General features: G+C 39.9%; 1 protein-coding gene, 1 long non-coding RNA gene and 1 pseudogene across 2 annotated transcripts in view; 1 reads left to right on the top strand and 2 right to left on the bottom strand.

Annotated features, from left to right (window-relative positions):
• Nucleotides 1–20,269, bottom strand: part of LOC147579412 (uncharacterized) — a 32,143-nt gene extending 11,874 nt beyond the window's left edge. The window contains exons 1-4 of the long non-coding RNA XR_015253916.1: nucleotides 20,140–20,269; nucleotides 19,585–19,829; nucleotides 8,313–8,542; nucleotides 5,230–5,597 (exon numbers count right to left, since the gene is read on the bottom strand). This is a non-coding gene — a long non-coding RNA (uncharacterized LOC147579412). The remainder of the gene's footprint in view (nucleotides 1–5,229; nucleotides 5,598–8,312; nucleotides 8,543–19,584; nucleotides 19,830–20,139) is intronic.
• LOC147579413 (U6 spliceosomal RNA) lies at nucleotides 13,576–13,671 on the bottom strand (annotated as a pseudogene).
• The window catches only part of MICAL3 (microtubule associated monooxygenase, calponin and LIM domain containing 3), a 228,696-nt gene continuing 225,129 nt past the window's right edge, over nucleotides 19,628–23,194 (top strand). Inside the window, exon 1 of the mRNA XM_086714507.1 lies at nucleotides 19,628–19,757. The gene's annotated coding sequence lies outside the window, so the exon portion shown is untranslated. The remainder of the gene's footprint in view (nucleotides 19,758–23,194) is intronic.

Genomic DNA, 23,194 nt, shown 5'->3' with positions numbered 1-23,194 from the left:
TGATGGCAGGGGACACCTTCTTAAAGAGGTCAGGAAAGGCTTCCCTGAGAAGTCTCAGCTGAGACCTGGAGGTTGACTAGGAGTCAGCCAGGCAAACGATGGGGTGGGTGAAGGGGGAGGAAATATGTTTCATGCAGAAGGAAAATAATGTGTAGAAGTCTGAGGAAGGAAGATGTGAGGCTTATTGGAGAAAATAAATAGTGGTGAGGAGTGAATGGCAGAAGATAAGGCTGTGAAGTAGGCAGAGGTCCCATCAGACCGGGCCAGAAGGATTTTGTACTTTATCCCAAGAGCATTGAAAAGCACCTTAAGGTACAGAAGAATGATGTGATTTGTGTTTATAAAATATCACTCTTGTCCACCACCAGATAGATGAATAGCACCTGGGTGGCTCAGTCAGTTCAGCGTCTGACTTTGGCTCAGGTCATGATCTCACAGTTCATGGGTTCAAGCCCCATGTCTGTCTCTGTGCTAACAGTTCAGAGCCTGGAGCCTGTGTCGGATTCTGTGTCTCCCTCTCTCTGCCTCTCCCCTGCTTGTGCTCTCTCTCTCTCTCTCTCTCTCTCTCTGTCTCTCTCTCTCCCCCCCAAAAATAAATAAATAAACATTTAAAAAAAAAGATAAATGAATAAACAAAATCTGGTGTATACCTACAATGGACCAATATTAAGCCTTAAAGAGGAAGGAAATTCTGACATGCTACAATGTGAATGAACCTTCAGGACATCATGCTAAGTAAAATAAGCCAACACAGAAGGACAATTTTGTATGATTCCACTTATATGAGGTACCTAGAATAGGTACCTAGAATTCATTGAGACAGGAAGTAGAATAGTGGTTTACCAGGGCTGGGTGAAGACAGAATGGGGAATTATGGTTTAGTGGGTACAGAGTTTCAGCTTGGAATGATGACAAAATTCTGAAAATGGCTAGTGGTGATGGTTGTACAACATGGTAAGTGTATTTAATGCCTCTGAATTGGACACTTAAAAATGTTTTAAATGATCTCAAAGGACTCTGAATACCCAAAACAATACCCAAGAAAGAAAAACAAAGCTGGAGAGATCACACTTCCTGCTTTCAAACTATATTACAGTAATCAAAACAGTATGGTACTACCATATGGACCAACAGAACAAAATACAAAGCTTCCAAATAACCCTCCACCCCAATATATGGTCAGATGATCTTCAATAAGGATGTCAAGACCATGCAATGGGGAAAGTTGCTTCAACATATGGTGCTGGGAAAATGGATATCCACATGCCAAAGAGTGAAGGTGGACCCTTACCTTACACAATATGCAACAATCAATTCAAAATGAATTAAAAACCTAACTGTAAGACCAAAAACTATAAAACTCTTAGAAAAAATACACAAGGGAAAACTTCATGACATTGGATTAGGCAATTATTTCTTGTATGTGACACCAAAAATACAGGCAAGAAAAGCAAAAATAGGCAAATGGAACTACATTAAATTTAACTTCAGTGCATCAAAAGAAACAATCAACAGAGTGAAAAAGCAACATATGGAATGGAAGAAAATATTTGCAAATCACATATTTGATAAGGAGTTAATGCCATATATATATGTGTGTGTGTGTGTATATATATACACATATATATAACTCCTATAACTCAACAACCAAAAAACAAGCAGCCTGATTTAAAAATGGGCAGAGGGAGTGCCTGGGTGGCTCAGTCAGTTAAATGTCTGACTTTAGCTCAGGTCATAATCTCATCTCATGGTTTGTGGGTTTGAGCCCTGCATTGGGCTCTGACAGCTCAGAGCCTGGAGTCTACTTCAGATTCTCTGTCTCCCTCTCTCTCTGCCCCCTCCCTGCTCATGCTCTCTCTCTCTCTCAAAAATGAATAAACATTAAAGAAATTAATAAAAATAAATTAAAAATAAAATAAATAAAAATTAAAATGGGCAGAGGACTTAATTAGGCCTTTCCCCCAAAGAATATATTCAAATGATCAAAAACACATGCCCCTGAAAAGATACTCGGCATCACTAATGATCAGGGAAATGCAAATCAAAACCACAATGAGATATCCCCTCATACCTGCTAGGATAACCACCATCTAAAAGGGAGGGAATTCACAGAGTTAGAACAAACAATCCTCAAATTTGTATGGAATCAGAAAAGACCTTAAATTGCCAAAGTAATGTTGAAAAAGAAAAACAAACATGGAGGCATCACAATTCTGGATTTCAAGCTGTATCACATAGCTGTAATCATCAAGACAGTATGGTATTGGCACAAAAACAGACACATAGATCAACAGAACAGAAAAGAGAACCCAGAAATGGATGCACAAACATATGGCCAATTAATCTTTGACAAAGCAGGAAAGCATATCCAATGGAAAAAAGATAGTCTCGTCAGCAAATGGTACTGGGAAAACTGGACAGCAACATGCAGAAGAATGAACCTGGAACACTTTCTTACACCATACACAAAAATAAACTCAAAATGAATGAAAAACCTAAATGTAAGACAGGAAACCATCAAAATCCTATAGGAGAAAACAGGCAGCAACCTCTTTGACCTCAACTGGAACAACTTCTTACTTGACATGTCTCTGGAGGCAAGGGAAACAAAAGCAAAAATGAACTGTTGGGATCTCCTCAAGATAAAAAGCTTCTGCACAGTGAAGGAAATAGCCAACAAAACTAAAAAGCAACTGATGGAAGGGAAGAAGATATTTGCAAATGATATATCAGATAAAGGGGTAGTATCCAAACTCTATAAAGAACTTACCAAACTCAACACCCAAAAAACAAATAACCCAGTGAAAAAAATGATCAGAAGACACTTTTCCAAAGAAGACATACAGATAGCTAAAAGATTACATGAAAAGATGCTCAACATCACTCATCATCAAGGAAACACCAATCAAAATCACAATGAGATACTCACCTCACACCTATCAGAATAGCTAAAATTAACAACTCAGGAAACAACAGATATTGGTGAGAATGCAGAGAAAGGGGAACACTTTTGCACTGCTGGTGGGAATGCAAACTGGTGCAGCCACTCTAGAAAAGAGCATGAAGTTTCCTCAAAAAATTAAAAAATAGAGCTACCCTATGACTAGGCAATTGCATTACTAGGTATTTATCCAAATACTGATTTGGATAAGGGGCCCTTGCACCCCAATGTTTATAGCAGCTCTATCAACAATAGCCAAAATATGGAAAGATCCCAAATGTCCATCAACTAATGAATATATATATATATATATATATGTATATATATATATATATACACACACATATACACATATGCAATGGAATATTACTCAGTGACCAAAAAGAATGAAATTTTGCCATTTGCAACAACATGGATGGAGCTATAGTATATTATGCTAAACGAAATAAGTCAGAGAAAGACAAATATCATATGATTTCACTCATATGTGGAATTTGGGAAACAAAACAGATGAACATAGAGGAAGGGAAGCAAAAATAAGATAAAAACAAATAAAAACAGAGAGGGAGGCAAACCATAAGACACTCTTAAATACAGAGAGCAAACTGAGGGTTGCTGGAGGGGAGGTGGGGAGGGGGGATAGGCTAAATAGGTGATGGGCATTGAGGGCACTTGTTTGGATGAGCACTGGGTGTTATATGTAAGTGATGAATCACTGGGTTCTACTCCTGAAACCAAAACTACACTGTATGTAAACTAACTTGAATTTAAATAAATAATTTTTTTAAAAGGAGGGGAAAAAAGCAGAAAATAAGTGTTGGCAAAGACATGGAGAAATTGGACCCCTGTGAACTGTCAATGGGAGTGTCAAATGGTGCAGCTGCTGTGGAAAACAATACAGAGATTCTTCAAAAAAAATTGAAAATTGAACTACCATATGATCCAGCAATCCTACTTCTGAGTATACACCCAAAGGAATTGAAAACAATCTCAAAAAGATATTTGTACACCCATGTTCACTGCAACATTTTCCACAAAGGCCAAGAGATGGAAGCAACTTAAATGTCCATTGATGGAGGAATGGATAAAGAAAAAATATATACATATCATGGAGTTTTATTCAGCCTTAAAGGAAAGAAATTCCTTAAAGAAGGAAATTCTGGGGGCGCCTGGGTGGCTCAGTTGGTTGAGCGTCTGACTTTGACTTGGGTCATGATCTCACAGTTCGTGGGTTCGAGCCCCGCATCAGGCTCTGTGCTGACAGCTCAGAGTCTGGAGCCTGCTTCAGATTCTGTGTCTCCCCCTCTCTTTCTGCCCCTCCCCTGCTCATGCTCTGTCTCTATCTCTCTCTCTCTCTCTGTCAAAAATGAATAAACATTAAAAAAAAAGAAGGAAATTCTGTCATATGCTACAACATGGATGAAACTTGAAGACATCATGCTAAGTTAAATAAGCAAATCACAAAAAAAGAAAAATATATACTGCTTGATTTCACTTATATGAGGTATCTAAAGTAGTTGAATTTCTGGAAACAGAAAGTTGAATGGTGGTTGCCAGGATCTGGGGGAAGGGCGAAATGAGGAGTTGTTGAGGAGTCAGTGGGTTCAGAGTTTCAGTTTTGCAAAAATGGAAAGTACTAGAGATCAGTTATACAACAATGTGCATTCAGCTAACAGTATTATACCATACACTTAAAAGTGTTTACAATGGTAAATTTTGTTATGTTTTTTACCACAATTTTTTAAATAGTTAAAATGGTAAGTTGTATGTTATATATATTTTACCACAATTAAAAAAGAAAAAAAAAGCCATCACTTTTTCTACAGGATGAATTCAAGGGAAAGAAAAGATTAAGTGTTTGGTAGGTCCAAACAAAAAGATGATGGTGGCTTATACCAGAAGAGTTGAAAAAAGTGGACAAATTATATATATATTTTGGATGTGTCTCCTAAGTGAAAATGTGAATTCCTAGAGGGAATGAGCACCATATTCTTTTTGTTTTATATCCGTACACTGTATTCATAACAAATATATCAAAAATATTGATACATCACCTCTAGGTAAGTTGCTACAGAAAAATCATGCTTTGACACATAGAAATGAGGATTTAATGACTTTTTCTCACAAAGTGATTTGCCAAGTAGGTCACTCCATAGTAGAGCTTTGGGGGAAAACTGAGGTCTTCTCTATAAAATAGGTAGGTTCTCTGGTCTGCCTGTTGGAGTTCACAGGCTTTCATTAGGTCAAGGGAGATCCTATGGTAGAATAAAGAAGGAAGAGCTTCTCACCTCTGAGTGAAGGGGTGGCTAACAGATGCAGTAGCTAAATGATGTTGCAAGGAAACAAGTAGAAGATAGGCTTGTGAGCTAAACCTGCCATGAACAAGATCAGTTCTTCTCCCTGCATGTCACAAAGAGGTCATCAAAATATGGAATGCCTACTGTGTTAGCCAATCAGATGAGGACTAGAGAACAAGGACAGAGAGAGGAGTGGCAAATGGTGGTCCTAGAAATCCCAGGAGGGAGAGGGAATGGAGGGGTTGGCACAGGGAGCCCAAAGGTTTTTCCTAGACCAAATAAAATACCAGGAGGGGCTGCAGATTTATTTGAAGGCTTCATCTTCCTTATGTGACACCATGCTTCTGACTTTCAGTATTCTGAAAAAGAATCCAAGCAAATATATATATAGGCTTTTCTATATATACATATATACTGTATATGCTTTTGTATAAGTATGTGTATAGTTTAAATCTGCTTGTTCAGGTTATATATCTGCTTATGTGTATGGTATGCCTGATAGCCACACATGAGGGACAGTGCATCTACAGAGATTGGTATATAACAGTGTGTGTATGTGTATGTATTAGGCAGGGATGTGGGGAAGTTAGGGCTTTGAGCTGACATTTGACTGCGTTTCTGGGCAAGAAGAAAAGCAAAGTGAGCACATCCTTGCTGGCAGCCCTCCAGCTACATCATGATGTCAGCCATAATCTTGCCACTCTCAGCCTTCTTCACAGTCCCCTCACCCTGCTGATGGGGGTGATAATCCCCATTAGCCACTGTCTGATTAACCAGGCTGAGGTATCTGTCTCCCAAGGAGGGAATTGAGTGGGGGATCCCTATAGGTAGCTCAGCAATAGAGAGGAGAGATGGATACCAGGGGAGCTAAGCCACAGGCAGCCGATGCTTCTGGCTACCAGGTGCCTTTGTCTCTTACCCCCAAAGACCATTCTTTTAATGATGAGACATTTAATTCCATAAGTTTTAGACTCAGAGACAGGATTGCTACTTCTCTTCATTCAAGATCTCCCATTTCTCCCCAACTCAAATTCTCTGCCTCAGCCTGCTCTTTGTCTTCTGAATATACCTGGAGATTTCCTGCCTCCAAGTCTCAGCTTGTTCATTTCCTACCCCAGAATACAGCTCTACACCAACACCCTCATTTCCAAACACTGTGTCAGTTCCCTTCCTCCTAAAAGCCTTCTCTCACCACCCAGGTAAGAGTGAGTTCCCCTTCTTCAGAACTCTTCTGGTCCTTGTTCCCGTCATTCAACCTCCACTGGCCATCTGCGTCTCACAGTTAGGGTTAGTTCCCTCCATGTGAATGCATCACATTTCCTCAAACTAGATTATAAACTCAGCTCTCTCATCAAATACTCTGGTGTGCCCAATCAGAGGCCCTGCTCTCACTGTTTTCTTAGTCCTATTAAGTGTCCATAGGGTATGTTTCAACCAGATAACCCCCAGTGTCTGTTAAATTGCCCTTAAAACACTGGTGTAACAAAATGATAAAACAAAACACACCTTCTGACCATACATGGCCCGTGAACAATTTGTAACCCCTGACCTAAGCCAAAAACTAATCAACTGAGGGTTTATTTTTCTTATTTAGGATACTTCAGGAAGACCAGAGTCTTCATTTATTAAGTTCTTTACTCAAAGTATTAAATCTCAACAAACTTCTTTGGAAAATCATTTGTAGGGTTTTGGTTTTGGTTTTGTTTTTTTTCAGTCTACAAAATCACCTCTTGGAACAGGTGAATATTAGTTTGGGAGCCAAGATCCTGGGTTCTATCCTTAGTTATCCATTATGCTTAACTATCTCAGGGTTGATAGGCTAGTTTTGGAATGATTTGAACCCTCTGCACTGTTCTCCTTTGAGCTTCCTGATTTTCTTTTCCTCAAGCATCTCTCTTAGGGGTTAGCCTGGGTAACAACGTCATCTTACTGCTGGAACTCTTACTCCAGACACAAAAAGCAGTCAGGATTCATTAAGGATGAAGTTTCTGATATCAGAAATGTAAGCTTTCCTTTCAATGAGTCAATGCTACCTCCTTAGGAATCTGAACTGGAAACCCTTGGGGGTTGTGGTTACACAAGAAGATTCTAAGTCTGCCGGGGGGCATAGCTTTTCATGTAGACAGTGATACTGAAGACTATTGGGCAGACAGGCAAGAATCCTCCCTCATGGGAATTCTGGTTCATTTCAGGCTGTCAAAGTCCAGAGTGGAAGTGACCAGGGTTTTCTGAGCAGCCCAGGTTAGGAAACCCCACTCTGTAGGGAGACCTTGTCAAAGGACCTCTATGTTATATCTGTCTTAACTTCAAACTGTGCTTGAGATTACCTTTTGCTTCACACTAACACATCACCTGATGGTCAACTCTGTCTAGAGTGGTTCTACTACTGTGACCAAGACTGATCTCCTCCACTGACTCTGAATTCTGTCTGGCTCTATTCCCTTACTATGATGAATATACAAGTACTTGCCTCTTCCATACTTCTTATGTTACCTGCAAGTCTGCATTGCACCTACCAAACACAGCCCCCTGGCAGCCTCCCTGGATCAGAACAAGGAATAGAAAGTGACAGAAGACTGAAGCTCTCCACTTTACTATTTACATAGTTCTGATAAAAAATTGAGTAGCATTTGTAGCAAGGAGAGCATAATGAATAGACTTATCAAATCACTATGCTGTACACCTGAAACTAATGTAACATTGTGTGTCAACTGTACTTTTAAAAAATCAAATAAAGGAACAAACTGATAAAACTATTATTATTTACAACTAAAATAAGTAAGAATTTATAATAATCCTTTACCCTTCCATAGGACTATTAGAATTTACAAAGTGTTTTCATGTGCATTGTCATTTGATCCTCACATATTCCTGCAAAATGAGGGGAACTGGTATTTCTATTCCTATTTGACAAATAAGGAAATATGCGCATTAGAGAAGTTGATTTGCTCAAGGTTACACAATTAATAGGTGGTATAACTGGAACTCAAACTTAGGCTTTCTTGTTTTAGTTTAGGTCTAAAGACATTTTTGAAGTATCCTTGGTGTTCATTTATCCTTCCTCTTTCTGCTACCTGTAACAGGTCCAGACAGGGATGGAAGATCACAGTGCTCTATGAGTGATCCCTTATGTTTGTACTCCATCTGGCTTTTGTCTCAGTGGATTTGACTAAGTCCATGGTAGAATATTGGCTGTTTCCAGGCATGTAGGCTCAGTGTGTCCAGGTAGAGAAGATTGTTGACTTGCTCATTTATTGCTTCAAGCCTGGGAGCCTCTCCCAACTCTTCAGCCCCAAGAGGCCTCCTACAATAGAGAACATTCACTGATATGGGGATTTACACAACTTCAGATAGTGTGTTTGGTGCCAGTGACTTGGCTGGTTAGATTGAAAGAAAGGGGCTGACTTCTAGCTGTGTGGAAACTGCATAAATGAAGTTCCCATGGGCACACCCTCTTCCTACCCTTGGGCTTAGCTGTGTCTAACAGGAACAGAAGAAAGAGATGCCAGGCACAGATCTGTCCCCCTTCCACCCTGGATTCAACAAAGCCATAGCAGGGCTTGGTCCTAGCCCTATCACCACCTGACCTGGGATGTCATCATCAGAAAGTTCCCATTAAGCATCTACCAGTAGGTCAGAGGTGAAGAGTCATTTCTGCAACACCATGCCCTTGAGCAGCTACCCAGGCTTTCCTGTTTTGCAATATCATGGGGTGATTCTAATTATCCCCTGGGGGAGGGGGGTTGGTGAAGAAACAGGAAAAGTGTTAATAAATTCTCCAAAGCTAAGTATATTAAAATTCACATTGACTTAAAAATAAGTATATACCATCTGGCATTTTTAGGAAAATGGAGAAGGGTTGGATCTGGGGAGGAAGAATTGCTAAGTGGCACAAAAACAGGCTATAACTGCTCCAAACAGATGTGAGTCACTCTAAGGAGCTCAGTCTTGCGTCTTTCATTCCAAAGCCCTGAGCCACGCAGAGTGGGAGCAGAGTTGGAAGCAGAGTTGGAGAGCAGCCAATCCCAGAAAACTGGGGTGGGGAAGGAAATACAGTGGGGAGGTTTCTGAGCTGGTCTCCAGGGAACAAAAGGAACAATGGAGAGAGGAGGGGCAGAGGAAACTCTTTACCACCTGGTGTCCTGTCACCAAGAAGACAAACTTGCTTGGACTTTGGTCCCTTAGCATCTTGATTAAATACACATTGCACTTAGACATCTCGGTGAGAAATAGAAGGACATAGTGATTAGGAGCACAAAATCTGTAGCCAGAATGCTAGGTTCACATTTTGGCTCTGCCACTTACTAACTTGTGACCTTGAGCAAGTCACTTAACTTCTCCACCTCCATTTCCAAACATGGAACTAAAAGGAGTAACTACTTAATACAGCAGTAAGTAGGACAAAACAAACACCTAGAAGAGTGCTTGTGCTCTAAGTTAATGAAATATAAATGTTGGTTACTGTTACTACCAGATACAATGGAGAACTACAGTGGAAATGAAGCCAGTGTCCTAGAGCAGCTATAGTCTACAGCACAATGCATTTAAGACAGAAATTTGTTCTAGAAACATGGAGAGTTACTAGTAGATGTAATTATGACTGTCACCAGTAGATGTAATTATGGCAGTCGGAGCTTACTGTAGGCCAAGGTCAGGCTACCCCATTGGAACAAGCTAATATAGCTTCAGAACTATGACTTATAGCCTAACCAGGACACTTCTTCTACCAGACCCTGAGGAAAAATGTAAAGGAAAAAATAAGTCCTATTCTACCTTTAAGAAAGGCAAGTCATTCAAAACACACTAAGTACTTATTCTTTTGTTTTTTTAATGCTTATTTATTTTTGAAGGAAACAGAGAGACAGAAACAGAGTGTGAGCAGAGGAGGAGCAGAGACAGAGGGAAACACAGAATCTGAAGCAGGCTCCAGGCTCTGAGTTGTCAGCACAGAGCCTGACCCAGGGCTCGAACTCATGAACTGCAAGATCATGACCTGAGCCAAAGTCAGACGCTCAACCAACTGAGCCACCCAGGGGCCCCACTAAGTACCTATCCTGTATAAAATATTCTGATAGATGTTATTGAAGTTAAAATGAAGTAAAGATCTGTTCCCTGTCATTCTGGATCTTATAATCCCATTAGGAAGTCAAGGTCAACACTAATACTGATAAAAGTACAGAATCTACATCATAATTTCTCTATTTGCCCAGACTTTAATTTAATGCCCAAATTCTGTAGCAGCTCACTCTTTCCCAAGGGTCCTTCTGGATTCAATTTTTCATTAAAAGTTTTGTTTGCTTTTTAAAAAACATATATTCTAATATTACAAACCACTCTGAATTGTTTTAGAAATCAGAAGATCAAAAATATTAAAACATTATCTAGCAGAGTGAAATAGCAGTACAAAAGAAATGACCCTTGGAGGCTCACAGAATCTTTGAGTTAAGGGGAACTTAGAAGTCATGAACTCAACTTTTCTTTCAGAGTAGTACCCTCCTGGAAGATCTCTGAGACATGGACCCCAGCATTTTCTTGAGCACAGTTACAGACCATTTCTGTTGAGAGTCAGCAATGTTGGAAAATCTTAGAGAAGAAATTCATCTCACATAAACCATCATCCTTAATGATCCTACTTCTGCCATTTGAGTGACATAGAGCAAGCCACATACCTCTTCCTCATTTGACAGCCCATGAGATATTTGAAGGCAGTTATTGTGTCCTTCAGAAGCCTCAAAGCTAAACATTCCTAGCTGCTGTGGCCTTTCATCCTGTGGAGCAGAGCTCAGAACCCTCATTATCCTCTGGCAGATGAATGCCAGTTGACAAGCTCCTTCTCAGAACATTGTGCCCTGTACCACACATAGTGTTACAAATATGAACTGACCAACACCAGGTTTCCCAGGCCATATACTCCCTGCAACATCAGATCACTCTCTGACTATTAGTATAGCCCCAGAGGTTGCATCATCTGTTTCAGCAGCTATTTCTCACTTACAGCTTTTATATAGTTGACTTAACTTCACCATATTGTTTCACATGAACTTTAGTCAAAACAGGCCTGTACCATGCAATAGATTTTTCAACCAAAAGTATGATCATTATATCATTTATTGATGCTAAATCTTTACTTATTGGTTTTAGTCTATCATTCCAGGCAGACCATTTTTGATATTTATATTGTTATCTACATATTAGAAATAGATTTCAATCTATTTCTGTTAGCTATCTTTCCTGGCTTTCTATAATCTGCAAATTTAGTCTCTTTTCAGACTTCAAGATCACTAATAAAATTCAATGTGATCTTGAACTAGTCATTTCTCCTCTTTAAGCCTCAGTTTTTTCATCTGTAAAATAATAAAGGGGCAGGGAATGATTTCCTGGGTCCCAAGAAATTTCAATATGTCTTGTATAAATTCAAATGGCCAGCTGGTAAAAGGCTGAGAAGGGGGGAAAAAAGAATGGAGTGATCACTTTCACTCTGGGATAACTTGCTGAAATAAATTGTGAGTATTAATTTAATGTGTCAACTTGACTGGCCTAAGGGTTGCCTTATAGCTGGTAAAACATATCTGGGTTATGTCTGGTAGAAGGGATTAGCATTTGAATCAGTAGACTGAGCAAAGATCTACTTCATCAATGTGTATGGGTGTCACCCAATCTGTTGAAGATCTGGATAGAACAAAAAGTCAGAGGAAGGGCATATTCTCTCTCTGTTCATGAGCTGGGACATCTATCCTCTCTTGCCCTCAGACATGAGAGTTCCTCGGACATCGGTTCTCAGGCCTTCGGACTCCAACTGAATTATACCATGCGCTTTATTTCTATCCAACTTACAGATGGCAGATCATAGGACTGCTTGGCCTCCATAAGTCTGTGAGCTAATTCTTATTATACACACACACACACACACACACACACACACACACACACACACATTTTTTTCTGAAGAACTCTAATACATAAATTCTGTGTTCAAATGTGTGGATTTCAACTTTGAACCTCAGGCATTCCCTTACAGAAATTAAACTCTGAAAACAACATGGTGGATACCTTCATTCATAGACATTCTACTTTTGCATAATGAAAAAGAAAAGCTGTGAAAGAGAAAAGCTGCAACAAAGTTTAGGTATTCATCAATTTAGCTGCAATAAATTCAGTTCCCAAATTCTGTATGTTAACTAAAACTTCCTGGTGAAATATCAGTCTTATACTCCTTTTAGTGAAATCAGTGCTAAATATTATGTTTTTATACTTGGAAATTTACGCTAACATAGCCCAATAAGATAATTTATGAAAGATCTGTTACCATAATGTATCCACTCCCATTAATTTTGCAGCATCCTTTAGCCCTGTAGCCAAGAGCAAAAACCTTTCAGTATAATCTGGATTTACAAGGTAAATTTTTAAATAGTCAAAAATAATCCACCTTTCACCCTGCCACACCTAACTTCTTCTTTGGGGGAATAAAAAATGCTTAAAAGGCTTGGCTGAGGCTCCTGGCTGGTTCAGTTGGTAGAGCATGCAACTTTTAACCTCAGGGTCATGAGTTCAAGCCCTGCATTGGGCACAAAGCTTATTTTAAATGAACAAATGCATGCATGAATGAATGAATGAATGAGTAGCTTGAAGACATTCCAGTCAGTGTTGTACCCACCCTCCCCTACATGTCCTCCGTCTTTTGCCATCTTCTGCCAAGGAAGAATGGAGTCAGCATTAGCCTGGCTTTCCTCACATTTCACTAGGCAGATCATCAGTGACATCAAGCAGCCTTATCTCCCATCCTTTGAAAGTTCTATTACTCTAGTTGCTTTTCTTCAGAAGTTCTCATCATCCAAGCACAACCCCCTTTGACATTATTAAATTTATCTAATCATCCAGTTAGTGTTAAACACTGAACTAAAATGCAAGGATCTGGAGCACCTGGGTGGTTAGTCAGTTGAGTGTAAGACTCTTGATCTTGGCTCAGGTCATGATCTCATGGTTTGTGGGATTGAGCTCCACACAATCTGTGCTGACAGCATGAAGCCTGCTTGGGATTCTCTCCCTCTCTCTTGGCCCCTCTTCCGCTAGTGTGTTCTCTCTCTCTCCCTCTCTCCCAAAAATAAATAAACTTAAAAAATAAAAAATAAATGAAATGCAGGGATCAGAAGGAAATCAAAGGCAGCTTTTCTATAACAGGATGGGACTGAGGCCATCATCAGAGTCAATAGTGAATAAGCTTCAAGTTCCAGCATCACTGACTTACTATAAGACCTTGGAAAGCTTACCACTTCTGTCTTAAATTTTTTCTTCTTAAAGACTAATGTTTTACTATTTCTTGCTTGTAGATCATTTTTTTAAAATATGGAATGCTTCACGAATTTGCATGTTATCCTTGTGCAGGGGTCATGCTATTTATAGAGCATTTAAAAATAATAAATAACTGTCATGTTTTTCTGAGTAAAACAAACAGAAAAACCTTGAAAACAGCTAACTTCAATTTCCTAAAGCATTTATGAGATAAACAATATAAATGCCAAATGCCAGCTGTGGGCACACCAGACACTGGGAAAGGTATGAGTGGATAGGATTATGCATGCCCTGTGGAGCAGCCAGTGATTCAGAAATCCCCACCAGAGAGGAGGATTAGAAGGTCTTAAAAATGCTTATATCTTACATTAGGATCCCCAAATCTAACAAAATATGTACAAGACCTATATGAGGAAAAATACAAAACTCTGATAGTGAAATCAAAGGAGAACTAATAAGTGGAGAGATCTTCCACGTTCATGGATAGAAAGACTCTATTTTCAAGATGTCAATTATTCCCAACTTGATCTACAGACTCAATGTAATCCCGATCAAATTCCTAGTAATTTATTTTGTAGCTATTGACACACTGATTTTTTTTCTGTGCTAGTCATTTCTTAATGTTTATTTACTTTTTTATTTCTTTTTAAATATGAAATTTATTGTCAAATTGGTTTCCATACGACACCCAGTGCTCATCCCAAAAGGTGCCCTCCTCAATACCCATACCCACTCTCCCCTCCTTCCCACCCCCCCCCCCCCCATCAACCCTCAGTTTGTTCTGTTTTTAAGAGTCTCTTATGCTTTGGCTCTCTCCATCTCTAACCTCTTTGAGAAACTTAATAGAAGTCCATGGGGGAGGGGAGAAAAAAAAAAGAGGTTAGACACACTGATTTTAAAGTTTATTTATTTGGAGAGGCAAAAGACCCAGAATATCCAACACAAGATTGAAGGAAAACAAAATCAAAAGACTGATGCTACATGATCTCACAACTTATTATAAAGCTACAATAATCAAAACAGTATGGTACTGATGAAAGAAAAGACAAACAGATCAATAGAACTGAAAAGAAAGCACAGACATAGACCTACATAAATACAGTCAAGTGATCTGCAACAAAGGAGCAAAGACAATACAATAAGTTCAGACAGTCTTTTCAAAAAACAGTGCTGGAACAACTGGACATCTGTATGCAAAAAAAAAAAAAAAAAAGAATCTAGATGCAGACCTTATACCTTTCACAAAAACTCAACTGAAGGGGCACCTGGGTGGCTCAGTTGGTTAGGCATCCAACTTCGGCTCAGGTCATGATCTCATGGTTTGTGGGTTCGAGCCCCGCATCGGGTTCTGTGCTGACAGCTCAGATCCTGGAGCCTGCTTCTGATTCTGTGTCTCCCTCTCTCTCTGTTTCTCCCCTGCTCTCACTCTGTCTCTCTCTCTCTCAAAAATAAATAAAGATTAAAAGCAAAAAATTAAAAAAAATCAACTGAAAATAGGCAACAGAGCTAAATGTTAACATGCAAAACTATAAAACTCCTAGAAGATAATGTAGGAGAAAACCTAGATTATCTTGAGTATGGTAATGAGTTTTTAGATACAACACCAAAGGTACAGTCCATAAAAGAAATAATTGATACCTTGGAGTTTGTTAAAATTAAAAACTTCTAGTTGCAAAAGTAAGTACCAAGAGAATGAGAAGCCACAGACTGGGATAAAATATTTGCAAAAGACACATCTAATAAAGAATTATTATCCAAAATATACAAAGAACCCTTAACATACAATAGTGAGAAAGCAAACAATCCAGTTAAAAAATGGGCCATAGACCTTAACAGACCTCTCCCAAAGAAGGTATACAGATGGCAAATAAGTGTATGAAAAGATGTTTCACATCATCATTGCAGGGAAATGCAAATTAAAACAATAATGAGATACCACTGCACACCTATTAGAATGGCCAAAATTTAGAACATTGACAACATCAAATGCTGACAAGGATGTGGAGCAATTGGAATTCTCATTTATTGTTAACAAGAATGCAAAATGGTACAGCCACTTTAGAAGAGAGCTTGACATTCTCTTACAAAACTAAACATACTCAGCATATGATCCAGCAGTCATGTTCTGTGGTATTTACCCTACATAAAAACCTGTACATTGTTGTTTATAGCAGCTTTATTTACAGTTGGCCAAACTTGGAAGCTACCAAGATTTCCTTCAGTAGGTGAATGGATAAATGAAATGTGGTACATTCACACAATGGAATATTACTCAGTGCTAAAAAGAAATGAGCTATCAAGTCATGAAAAGACATGAAGAAATCTTAAATACATATTATTAAGTGAAGGAAACCCATCTGAAAAAGTTATGTAGTGTATGATTTTAACTATACAACATTCTGGAAAAGGCAAAATTACAGAGTCAGTAATAACAGTAAAAACATCTGTGGTTGCTAGGGGTTGGAGGATAAATAAGCAGAGCACAGAGAATTTTTAAAGCAATGAAAATATATGATACCATAATGATTAATGCATATCATTATATATTTGTCAAAATCCATAAAGGTACAATACCAAAAATGAACTGTAAGATAAATTATGTGGATAATAATGATGTGTCAATGTAGTTACAACAAATGTACCCCTCTGGTGGGGGACTTTGATAATGGGTAGGCTATGCATATCTAAAGACAGAGAGTATATGAGAAATCTATGTACCTTTCCCTCAGTTTTACTGTGAACCTAAAACTACTCTAAAAAAGTAGTCTCAGGGCTCCTAGGTGGCTCAGTCCCTTAAATGTCCAACTTTAGCTCAGGTCATGATCTCATGGTTTGTGAGTTCTAGCCCCACATCGGGCTATGTGCTGACAGCGAGGAGCCTGCTTAGGATTCTCTGTCTCCTGCTCTCTCTGCCCCTTCCACCCCCCTCAAAATAAATAAACTTAAAAAAAATTATAAAAAATAAAGTCTTAAGGCTCCTGGCTGGCTCCATCAGTGGGAGCATGCAACTCTTGGACTGGGGTTGTGAGTTTGAGCCCCATGTTAGGTGTAGAGATAACTTAAAAAAAAAAAAATATATATATATATATATATATATATTTATTTTTTTTTTTTTTTTAAAGTAAAGCCTTAACTAAAAGAAAAAAGTTGATACCTTTAATCCAATATTTCACTTCTAGGACTCAATTGTAAATGAAATATTCACAAACATGGCCAAGATTTATATAGAAAAAATTTTATTACAGTTCTATGCAGTTAATAAAAATGGGAAATAAATCAAATATTCAGTAAGAAATTGTGATACAGGAGCACCTGGCTGGCTCAGTTGGTTAAGCATCCAACTTTGGCTCAGGTCATGATCTCGCAGTTGGTAGGTTCAAGCCACACTTCAGGCTCTACACTGATGGTGTAGAATCTGCTTGGGATTCTCTCTCTCTCTCTCTCTCTCTCTCTCTCTCCCTCAAAATAAATAAATAATATTTAAAAAATAAATTATGGTACATTCATTTGATGAAATAGTGTGTAGCATTTAAAATAATGTTTTTTTAGTATTTATTATTTTTGATAGAGAAAGCATGTGCAAGTAGGGTAGGGGCAGAGAGAGAGGGGGACAGAGGATCCAAAGCAGGTTCCACACTGAGAGCAGCCAGTCCGATGTGGGGCTCAAACTCATGAACCATGAGATCATGACCTGAGCCGAAGTCCAACACTCAAGTGATTAAGCTACCCAGGTGCCCCTAAAGTAATGTTTTTAAATAACCCTAATGGAGGGTAAAATTTTCACAAGGTTATTTTAAATGAAAATCAGGATACAATTACAATTGTACAATTGTAGACAATTGTGTATGTGTGTGTGCGTGTATTCCTTGTCTTAGTTCATTCAGGATGCTATAACAAACTACTATAGACTGTGTGGCTTATTAACAGAAATTTATTTCTCACAGTTTCAGAGGTGGGGAAGTGCAAGATCACCATGGATCACTAGATTCCATGTCTGGTGAAGATTTACACACAGCAGTCTTCTCCGTGTATCCTTACATGGCAGAAGGGCCAGGGAGTTCTCTGAAGTTTCTTTTATAAGAGTGCTCCTTCCATTCATGAGGACTTCATGACCTAATCACTTCCCAGAGGCTTTACCTCCAAATACCATCAATTGGAGATTAGGTTTCACCATATGAATTTGGGGGGTGACACAAACATTTACGTATGACAGTCTTAGTTTAATGATAAAAAGAAAAAAGACTGGAAGAAAACAGGAATATTAATCAGATTTTTTTTTAATTTTTAAAAATGTTTCTATTTATTTTCCAGAGAGAGCACAAGCAGTTGAGGAGCAGAGAGAGGGAGACATAGAATCTGAAGCAGGCTTCAAATTCTGAGCTGTCAGAGGAGTCCATCACGGAGTTCGAACTCGTGAACCACGAGATCATGACCTGAGTGGAAGTTGGACACATAACTGACTGAGCCACCCAGGTGCCCTTAATCATAGTTTTCTTTGGATGGTAGGAGTATGGATGGGTTTTATTCCTTTATGTTTCTACATTTTTCAAGTTTTCTAAAATAAACATTTTATTTCTTTTTAAAAACAGTGGAAATAGATTAAAGCAGTACATGAGAAGTGGGAGAAATTACCAGTGATTCTGAACATCCCAGGAAGTTTTTCCTAAAATCTACTTGGGCTAAACCCAGATGGCCTCCTACCTTTCATTATCATGTTAAACAGAACTGGGCAGCCATTCCAGCTTTGTCACTTCTCTAGCTGAATACCCTTACACAAGCAAGAAACTTACTTTTTGTGCTTTTATGTTCTTAATTTATAAAACAGTGATGTAAAATCTCACAAGTTGACAGGAGGATTAAATGAAATAACCCATGAAAAGTCCAGGAACATTGTCAGAGCTCAGTAAAAATGTATTCCCTCCCTTATTCTAGAACTAGAGCAAAACACCTGCAGATCTATGGGTGGAATGGACACAGATGCAGAGTTGTGTGATGAATGAGGGACTCGCGATAACAAGCAGGGACCACCTCTACACTACAACCCCTGAATCTGTCAGTTCCACTCCTCATAATAATGATTATGGAAATAAGGGAAACACTAATTAATGAGGTAGACAATGATGTGATTAAGGGATACCCTTTGGACAAGCAAGAGCCCCTTCTCAAAGTCATCAGACAAGGGTCAGACCTCTTCTGAGGGTTCTGGCTGGAGTCAATCTGCTTTTGACCACATAGCTGAGAAGGATATCATACTGAAGCCAATGATCCTTGAAGATGAAATAATCTTTAAGGCTTCTTCCTGCTCTGATTATAAAGCTATAATCATAATAAGCAAATCCTGATAGGAATTTATTTAAATCTATCCTGTCCTCCATCTTTTAGTGCTTGGCAGATTTCTTTCAAGTTCCGTGGGCCATGACAATCCAGGGGGAGTCATTTGGAAGTGTGAAAGATGATTCTTTAGACTCCAACAGCAGGAGCCCTTCTCAGAAAAAGGACCCTTAAGAGGCCTCTTGCAACTGCACACTTCCCCCAGGGAGCCATGCGGGATTCCCTAGGGCAAGGAACATCAAAATAGCACTGGAATTTCCAAGCCTTAAAATGCTAGGGTGTGTGTTGAGATAGGGATCAGGGAGGGATGGAGGGAGGGAGGGAAAGAATCCCAAAAGAGGGAGGGTTTGGTTTTGGTTTTGGTTTGAAGCTGAAGAACAGACATTCTGGATAGTACCATCCAGGAACTCCACTTCTCTTAGCTCTCTTGTGGCTCAACAGATCCCAGGACAGTCTAGCACGTCATCACTCATCTGTTACCTCTTCTCCACTGCCTTCCCCAGCCACCGTCAAGTCGGCTGCTCCTGATCACCATAGCAACCGTGACGAGCCAGCATCCAGCTCTGCTGCACGGACTTCTCCAACCCCAGCTGAGATGCAGCGGTGAGGACAAGGAGCGAGCGGCAGACACCCAGGATCTCATTCCTTCCTCGTTGCCTCGACTGTTAATCCCTGTACCCTGAGAGAGAATTGCAGCGAAGGGACAAGGGGGAGAAGAGGCTGTACCTTGGAGACTCCCGATGCTAACCTCCGGTGGGTGGTCCAGCGGGAAGGTGGAGTGTGCAGCACTTAACGATGTGCGCAGCCATAGCAGCCGCACCTGCATACTGAGGACGGACTGACGGTGGAGAGCCAGCATTTATTACGTATCGAGGAGATGCCCTTTGAAGCTCTAACCGGTGAGTACCATCAAGTCTTCCTTTGGGTGAACAAATCTCCCCAATGACAAGGTTGTATGTCTTGATTGCTGCCTTAAAAAAAAAAAAAATCACATCTTTAAATTGCTTATGATTGGGAAGCATTTTCCCTTCTGACATCTTTGGGTTTCTTGGAATTATTATTTCGTCTCCCTTTAAATGCACGACTCTCTTAACCAGTGGGAGTTACACTCCAGTCTCAGTGTCTCCATTACCACACAATACCCCACTGGTGCCAATACCAAGCATCACAAATAAACTCTCCAAAACCTCTCAGAGAAGGAGCCGGGCTCAGTTTCCCAGCACTTTCATCCAATATGCTTTGTGTTTCTTTCCTACAATCAAAGAAATAACCCAGACAAACCAGTGGTATGCCAGATGTCAGAGGAATAAATGCCAGGAAGTCCTTGTCGAAACCTCGTCCTTTCTGGTGAGCTCAAGGAAACGAATCCATTACCTCAGCCTGAAGAAACAATTGTTACGCGAGGAGAGAATTCTACTTTGTTCCAGCAGAGGGCGCTAGCGCTTGCCCACACAGCTAAGTATACAGCCACAGCTAAAATAGGCACATACACGCATGTACCGGGAGGCTGCGCGGGATGCAACACACTACTTTTCTTGGAGATTTTTAACAAAAGGATGGTCAAGTTCATTCCTTCCAGGTAGCAAAGGGAAGTGTCGAATGGCTTCTAGGGGACTGCATCTTGTTTCAGAATCGAATGATTACAATTCCATAGCAAAATACTTTGTGTGTATGAAGTCCTTTCCTTGCTAGCCAACCCATCTCGTTCCTCTCCCCACCCCCCACCCTCCAAGAAAGCTTTCTTATTGGTCTAGCACTGTGATCAACTATTTAGAGTTTTTAATTGTTGTAAAGATTCCTTTCAGGGCGCCCGGGTGGCTCAGTTAAGCTTCCGACTCTTGGTTTCGTCTCAGGTCATGATCTCACGGTTTGTGAGCTTGAGCCCCACATCGGGCTCCATGCTGAAAGTGCAGAGCCTGCTTGGGATTCTCTCTCTCTCTCTCTCTGCCTCTCTCTCTCTCTCTCTCTCTCTCTCTCTCTCTCTTTCTTTCTCACAAAAATAAATAAATAAACTTTAAAAAACATAACAAAAAAAAGATTCCTTTCACAGGAAAGGCAAAATCTTGCTAAAATGAAAGATAAACAGAAGGCTGAACTGCTGGGTCCCTGCAATACTATTCAGTGGTCCTCAATCCTGAATGCATGTTGAAACACCTGGGGAGCTTACAAAAATACTGATGCCTGGGTCCCATCTCCTGAGATTCTGACTTAATTGATCTGGGATACAGCCTAAACAGTAGGATTTTTTAAAGCTCCCAGGTGAACCTAATGAATGAAATTTGCAATCCACCATTCCAATGGATTAGGATGACATTTTCCCAGTTGAACTTGATAGTTAAACTAAGCTTCTTAAATAAGGTGCTGCTGTAGGGCAGGGTATACAATTGTTGTGAATGCCTAGAAGCTCAAGTGAAGACAGATGGCAGGGATCCAGATGCTTCAAAGAGGCTCAGGATGAAGGTGATATTTCAGAGGAGGGAGGAAGCATCTCTCCACAATAGGTTTTCTCACTAAATGTAATGTTCTGATTTATACTCCAGTGCAAGGGGAAAAAGAGATGTGTGCCTTTGCAAGTCTATAGGGTGAAAGCCATGGCTCCCTGTAGATTTATAGATTTCACATGTGTTAGTACTAGCCAGAGTCACATGTGTAAATCTTCCACCCACTGCAAGGAGAACGGACATAGAAAGTACAGGAGGGGTTAGGAATGCAATGGTCACTCTAAAGAAGGGAAAAGCAACAACAAAATCACCTAAGAATTATAAAGCATTATCCTTCTCAGGTCAAACTCCTGAATGGTTTGAACTCCTCCAAGCTTAAGGGAAATCCTAAAATCTTAGTTTCCCTGAAAATTCAGGCACCAGGGTAAGCTCTCTACAAGTACTATTGCAGCCTGGCAAGCAAACCTTGTTGTGGGATGTTCTTCCAATGCTCACATTCTAATATTATCTCATGAATATTCATAAGTGCTGTAAAGCAGGTGGGAGGCAGAAACTACACAGCAATACCTAAGGTGCTCAAGGAAATGAGGTAAGGCCTCAAAACTCTGGGAATGAGAAGTTAGAATTTTAAATACACTATTAAGCATCATCTACCAAACTAGAACCAGAAATTCATCCATCACAGCTGCCTTATACTCTTTAATTTTGGTTAAATAGAGAAATAGTTATGGTCTCCTTGAGGAATAGGTATGAAAGTACTGTATCTTCTGAAACCCTCAGCATGGCTCAGTCATTCACCTAATAAATAGGCAAGAGAATTAAGATGCTGTTTAAAGATCATACAAGCTACCTAATGTGGATCACAAAACATTATGTGCCAGGGCCACTGAGTGAGTGGCTGGGAGGTATTTCCTGATTACAGAATGATCATAGCTCTCCCACACTGCTACACAGGACTATTTGTCTCTGCATTCTCAGGCTCTGACCTAGACAAGCAAGCCCTTTCTTGGTGCCTCTCTCTAAACAACCCAAGATAGTTATAACAGCCTCCATCCTTCCCTTTAGTCATTGTTTTTCCAACCTGTGCACAGCCACACACACACTATTTTGTCTCCTCATGGAGTCCACCTCACCTCCTGAGACAATGCCTTCACTTACCCAGCATGGGCCTTGCACAGGCTTTCCCCAGCATTCACTTGGCAAAGCTGGGCCATAGGCATGCTTCACCTGGACTGCTCTTAGCTCTCAGATGAACTGGAGCTGCTTTCGACTAATTCCACATGAAAGATGGCTCATGGTGGCTTCTGCTACCCCAAACCCAAAGACCCTGTACCAACAGGCCACCTCAGAGCTGACCCACCTCACAGGGCAGGCTAGGCCAACCCTGTGAAGGCTGCCAGTCCACTAGATGGCTACACTGGGAAGAGCAAAACCATGCCCCTCTCTACTGTGACCACCAAAATCTAGTCTATGAAAAGGAGCAATTTGCTTCAACATGCCCCTGGAAGAAAATGTCCAACTGACCCAGTTTAATCCATGTATATCCATTCATCTGCAGGTGTCACCCAAGCGTAAAGTGCAAATACCTAACAGGAATGTGATGCATTAATAAAATCCTATTTTATACTTTTTCAGACTCATCAGTGGGTCATGAAATCAGTTTGGTGGGTCATGGCCAGCATTTGAAAAAGAAAACACAATAGAATAGAATAGAAAATATCAGAGTGCGTCCCCTGCAGTGAGTGGAAGCTTTGTTTCCCAAAACATGTGTTTCAGTTTTATCTCTGTGTATCTGTTTGTGTGTACTTAGTCATGATGTAAAATGTATTTCTTATTGTGGGTCACATCCAAGAAAGTTTTAAAGTCTTTGCCTTACTGCAACACTGGCCAACACT

Source organism: Puma concolor, chromosome B4, assembly GCF_028749965.1.
Source record: "Puma concolor isolate L17-30 chromosome B4, mPumCon1.1.hap2, whole genome shotgun sequence".
NCBI classification, from domain to species: domain Eukaryota; kingdom Metazoa; phylum Chordata; class Mammalia; order Carnivora; family Felidae; genus Puma; species Puma concolor.
Note: the sequence above shows the minus strand (reverse complement) of the source record. Positions and strands in the feature narration are given on the sequence as shown.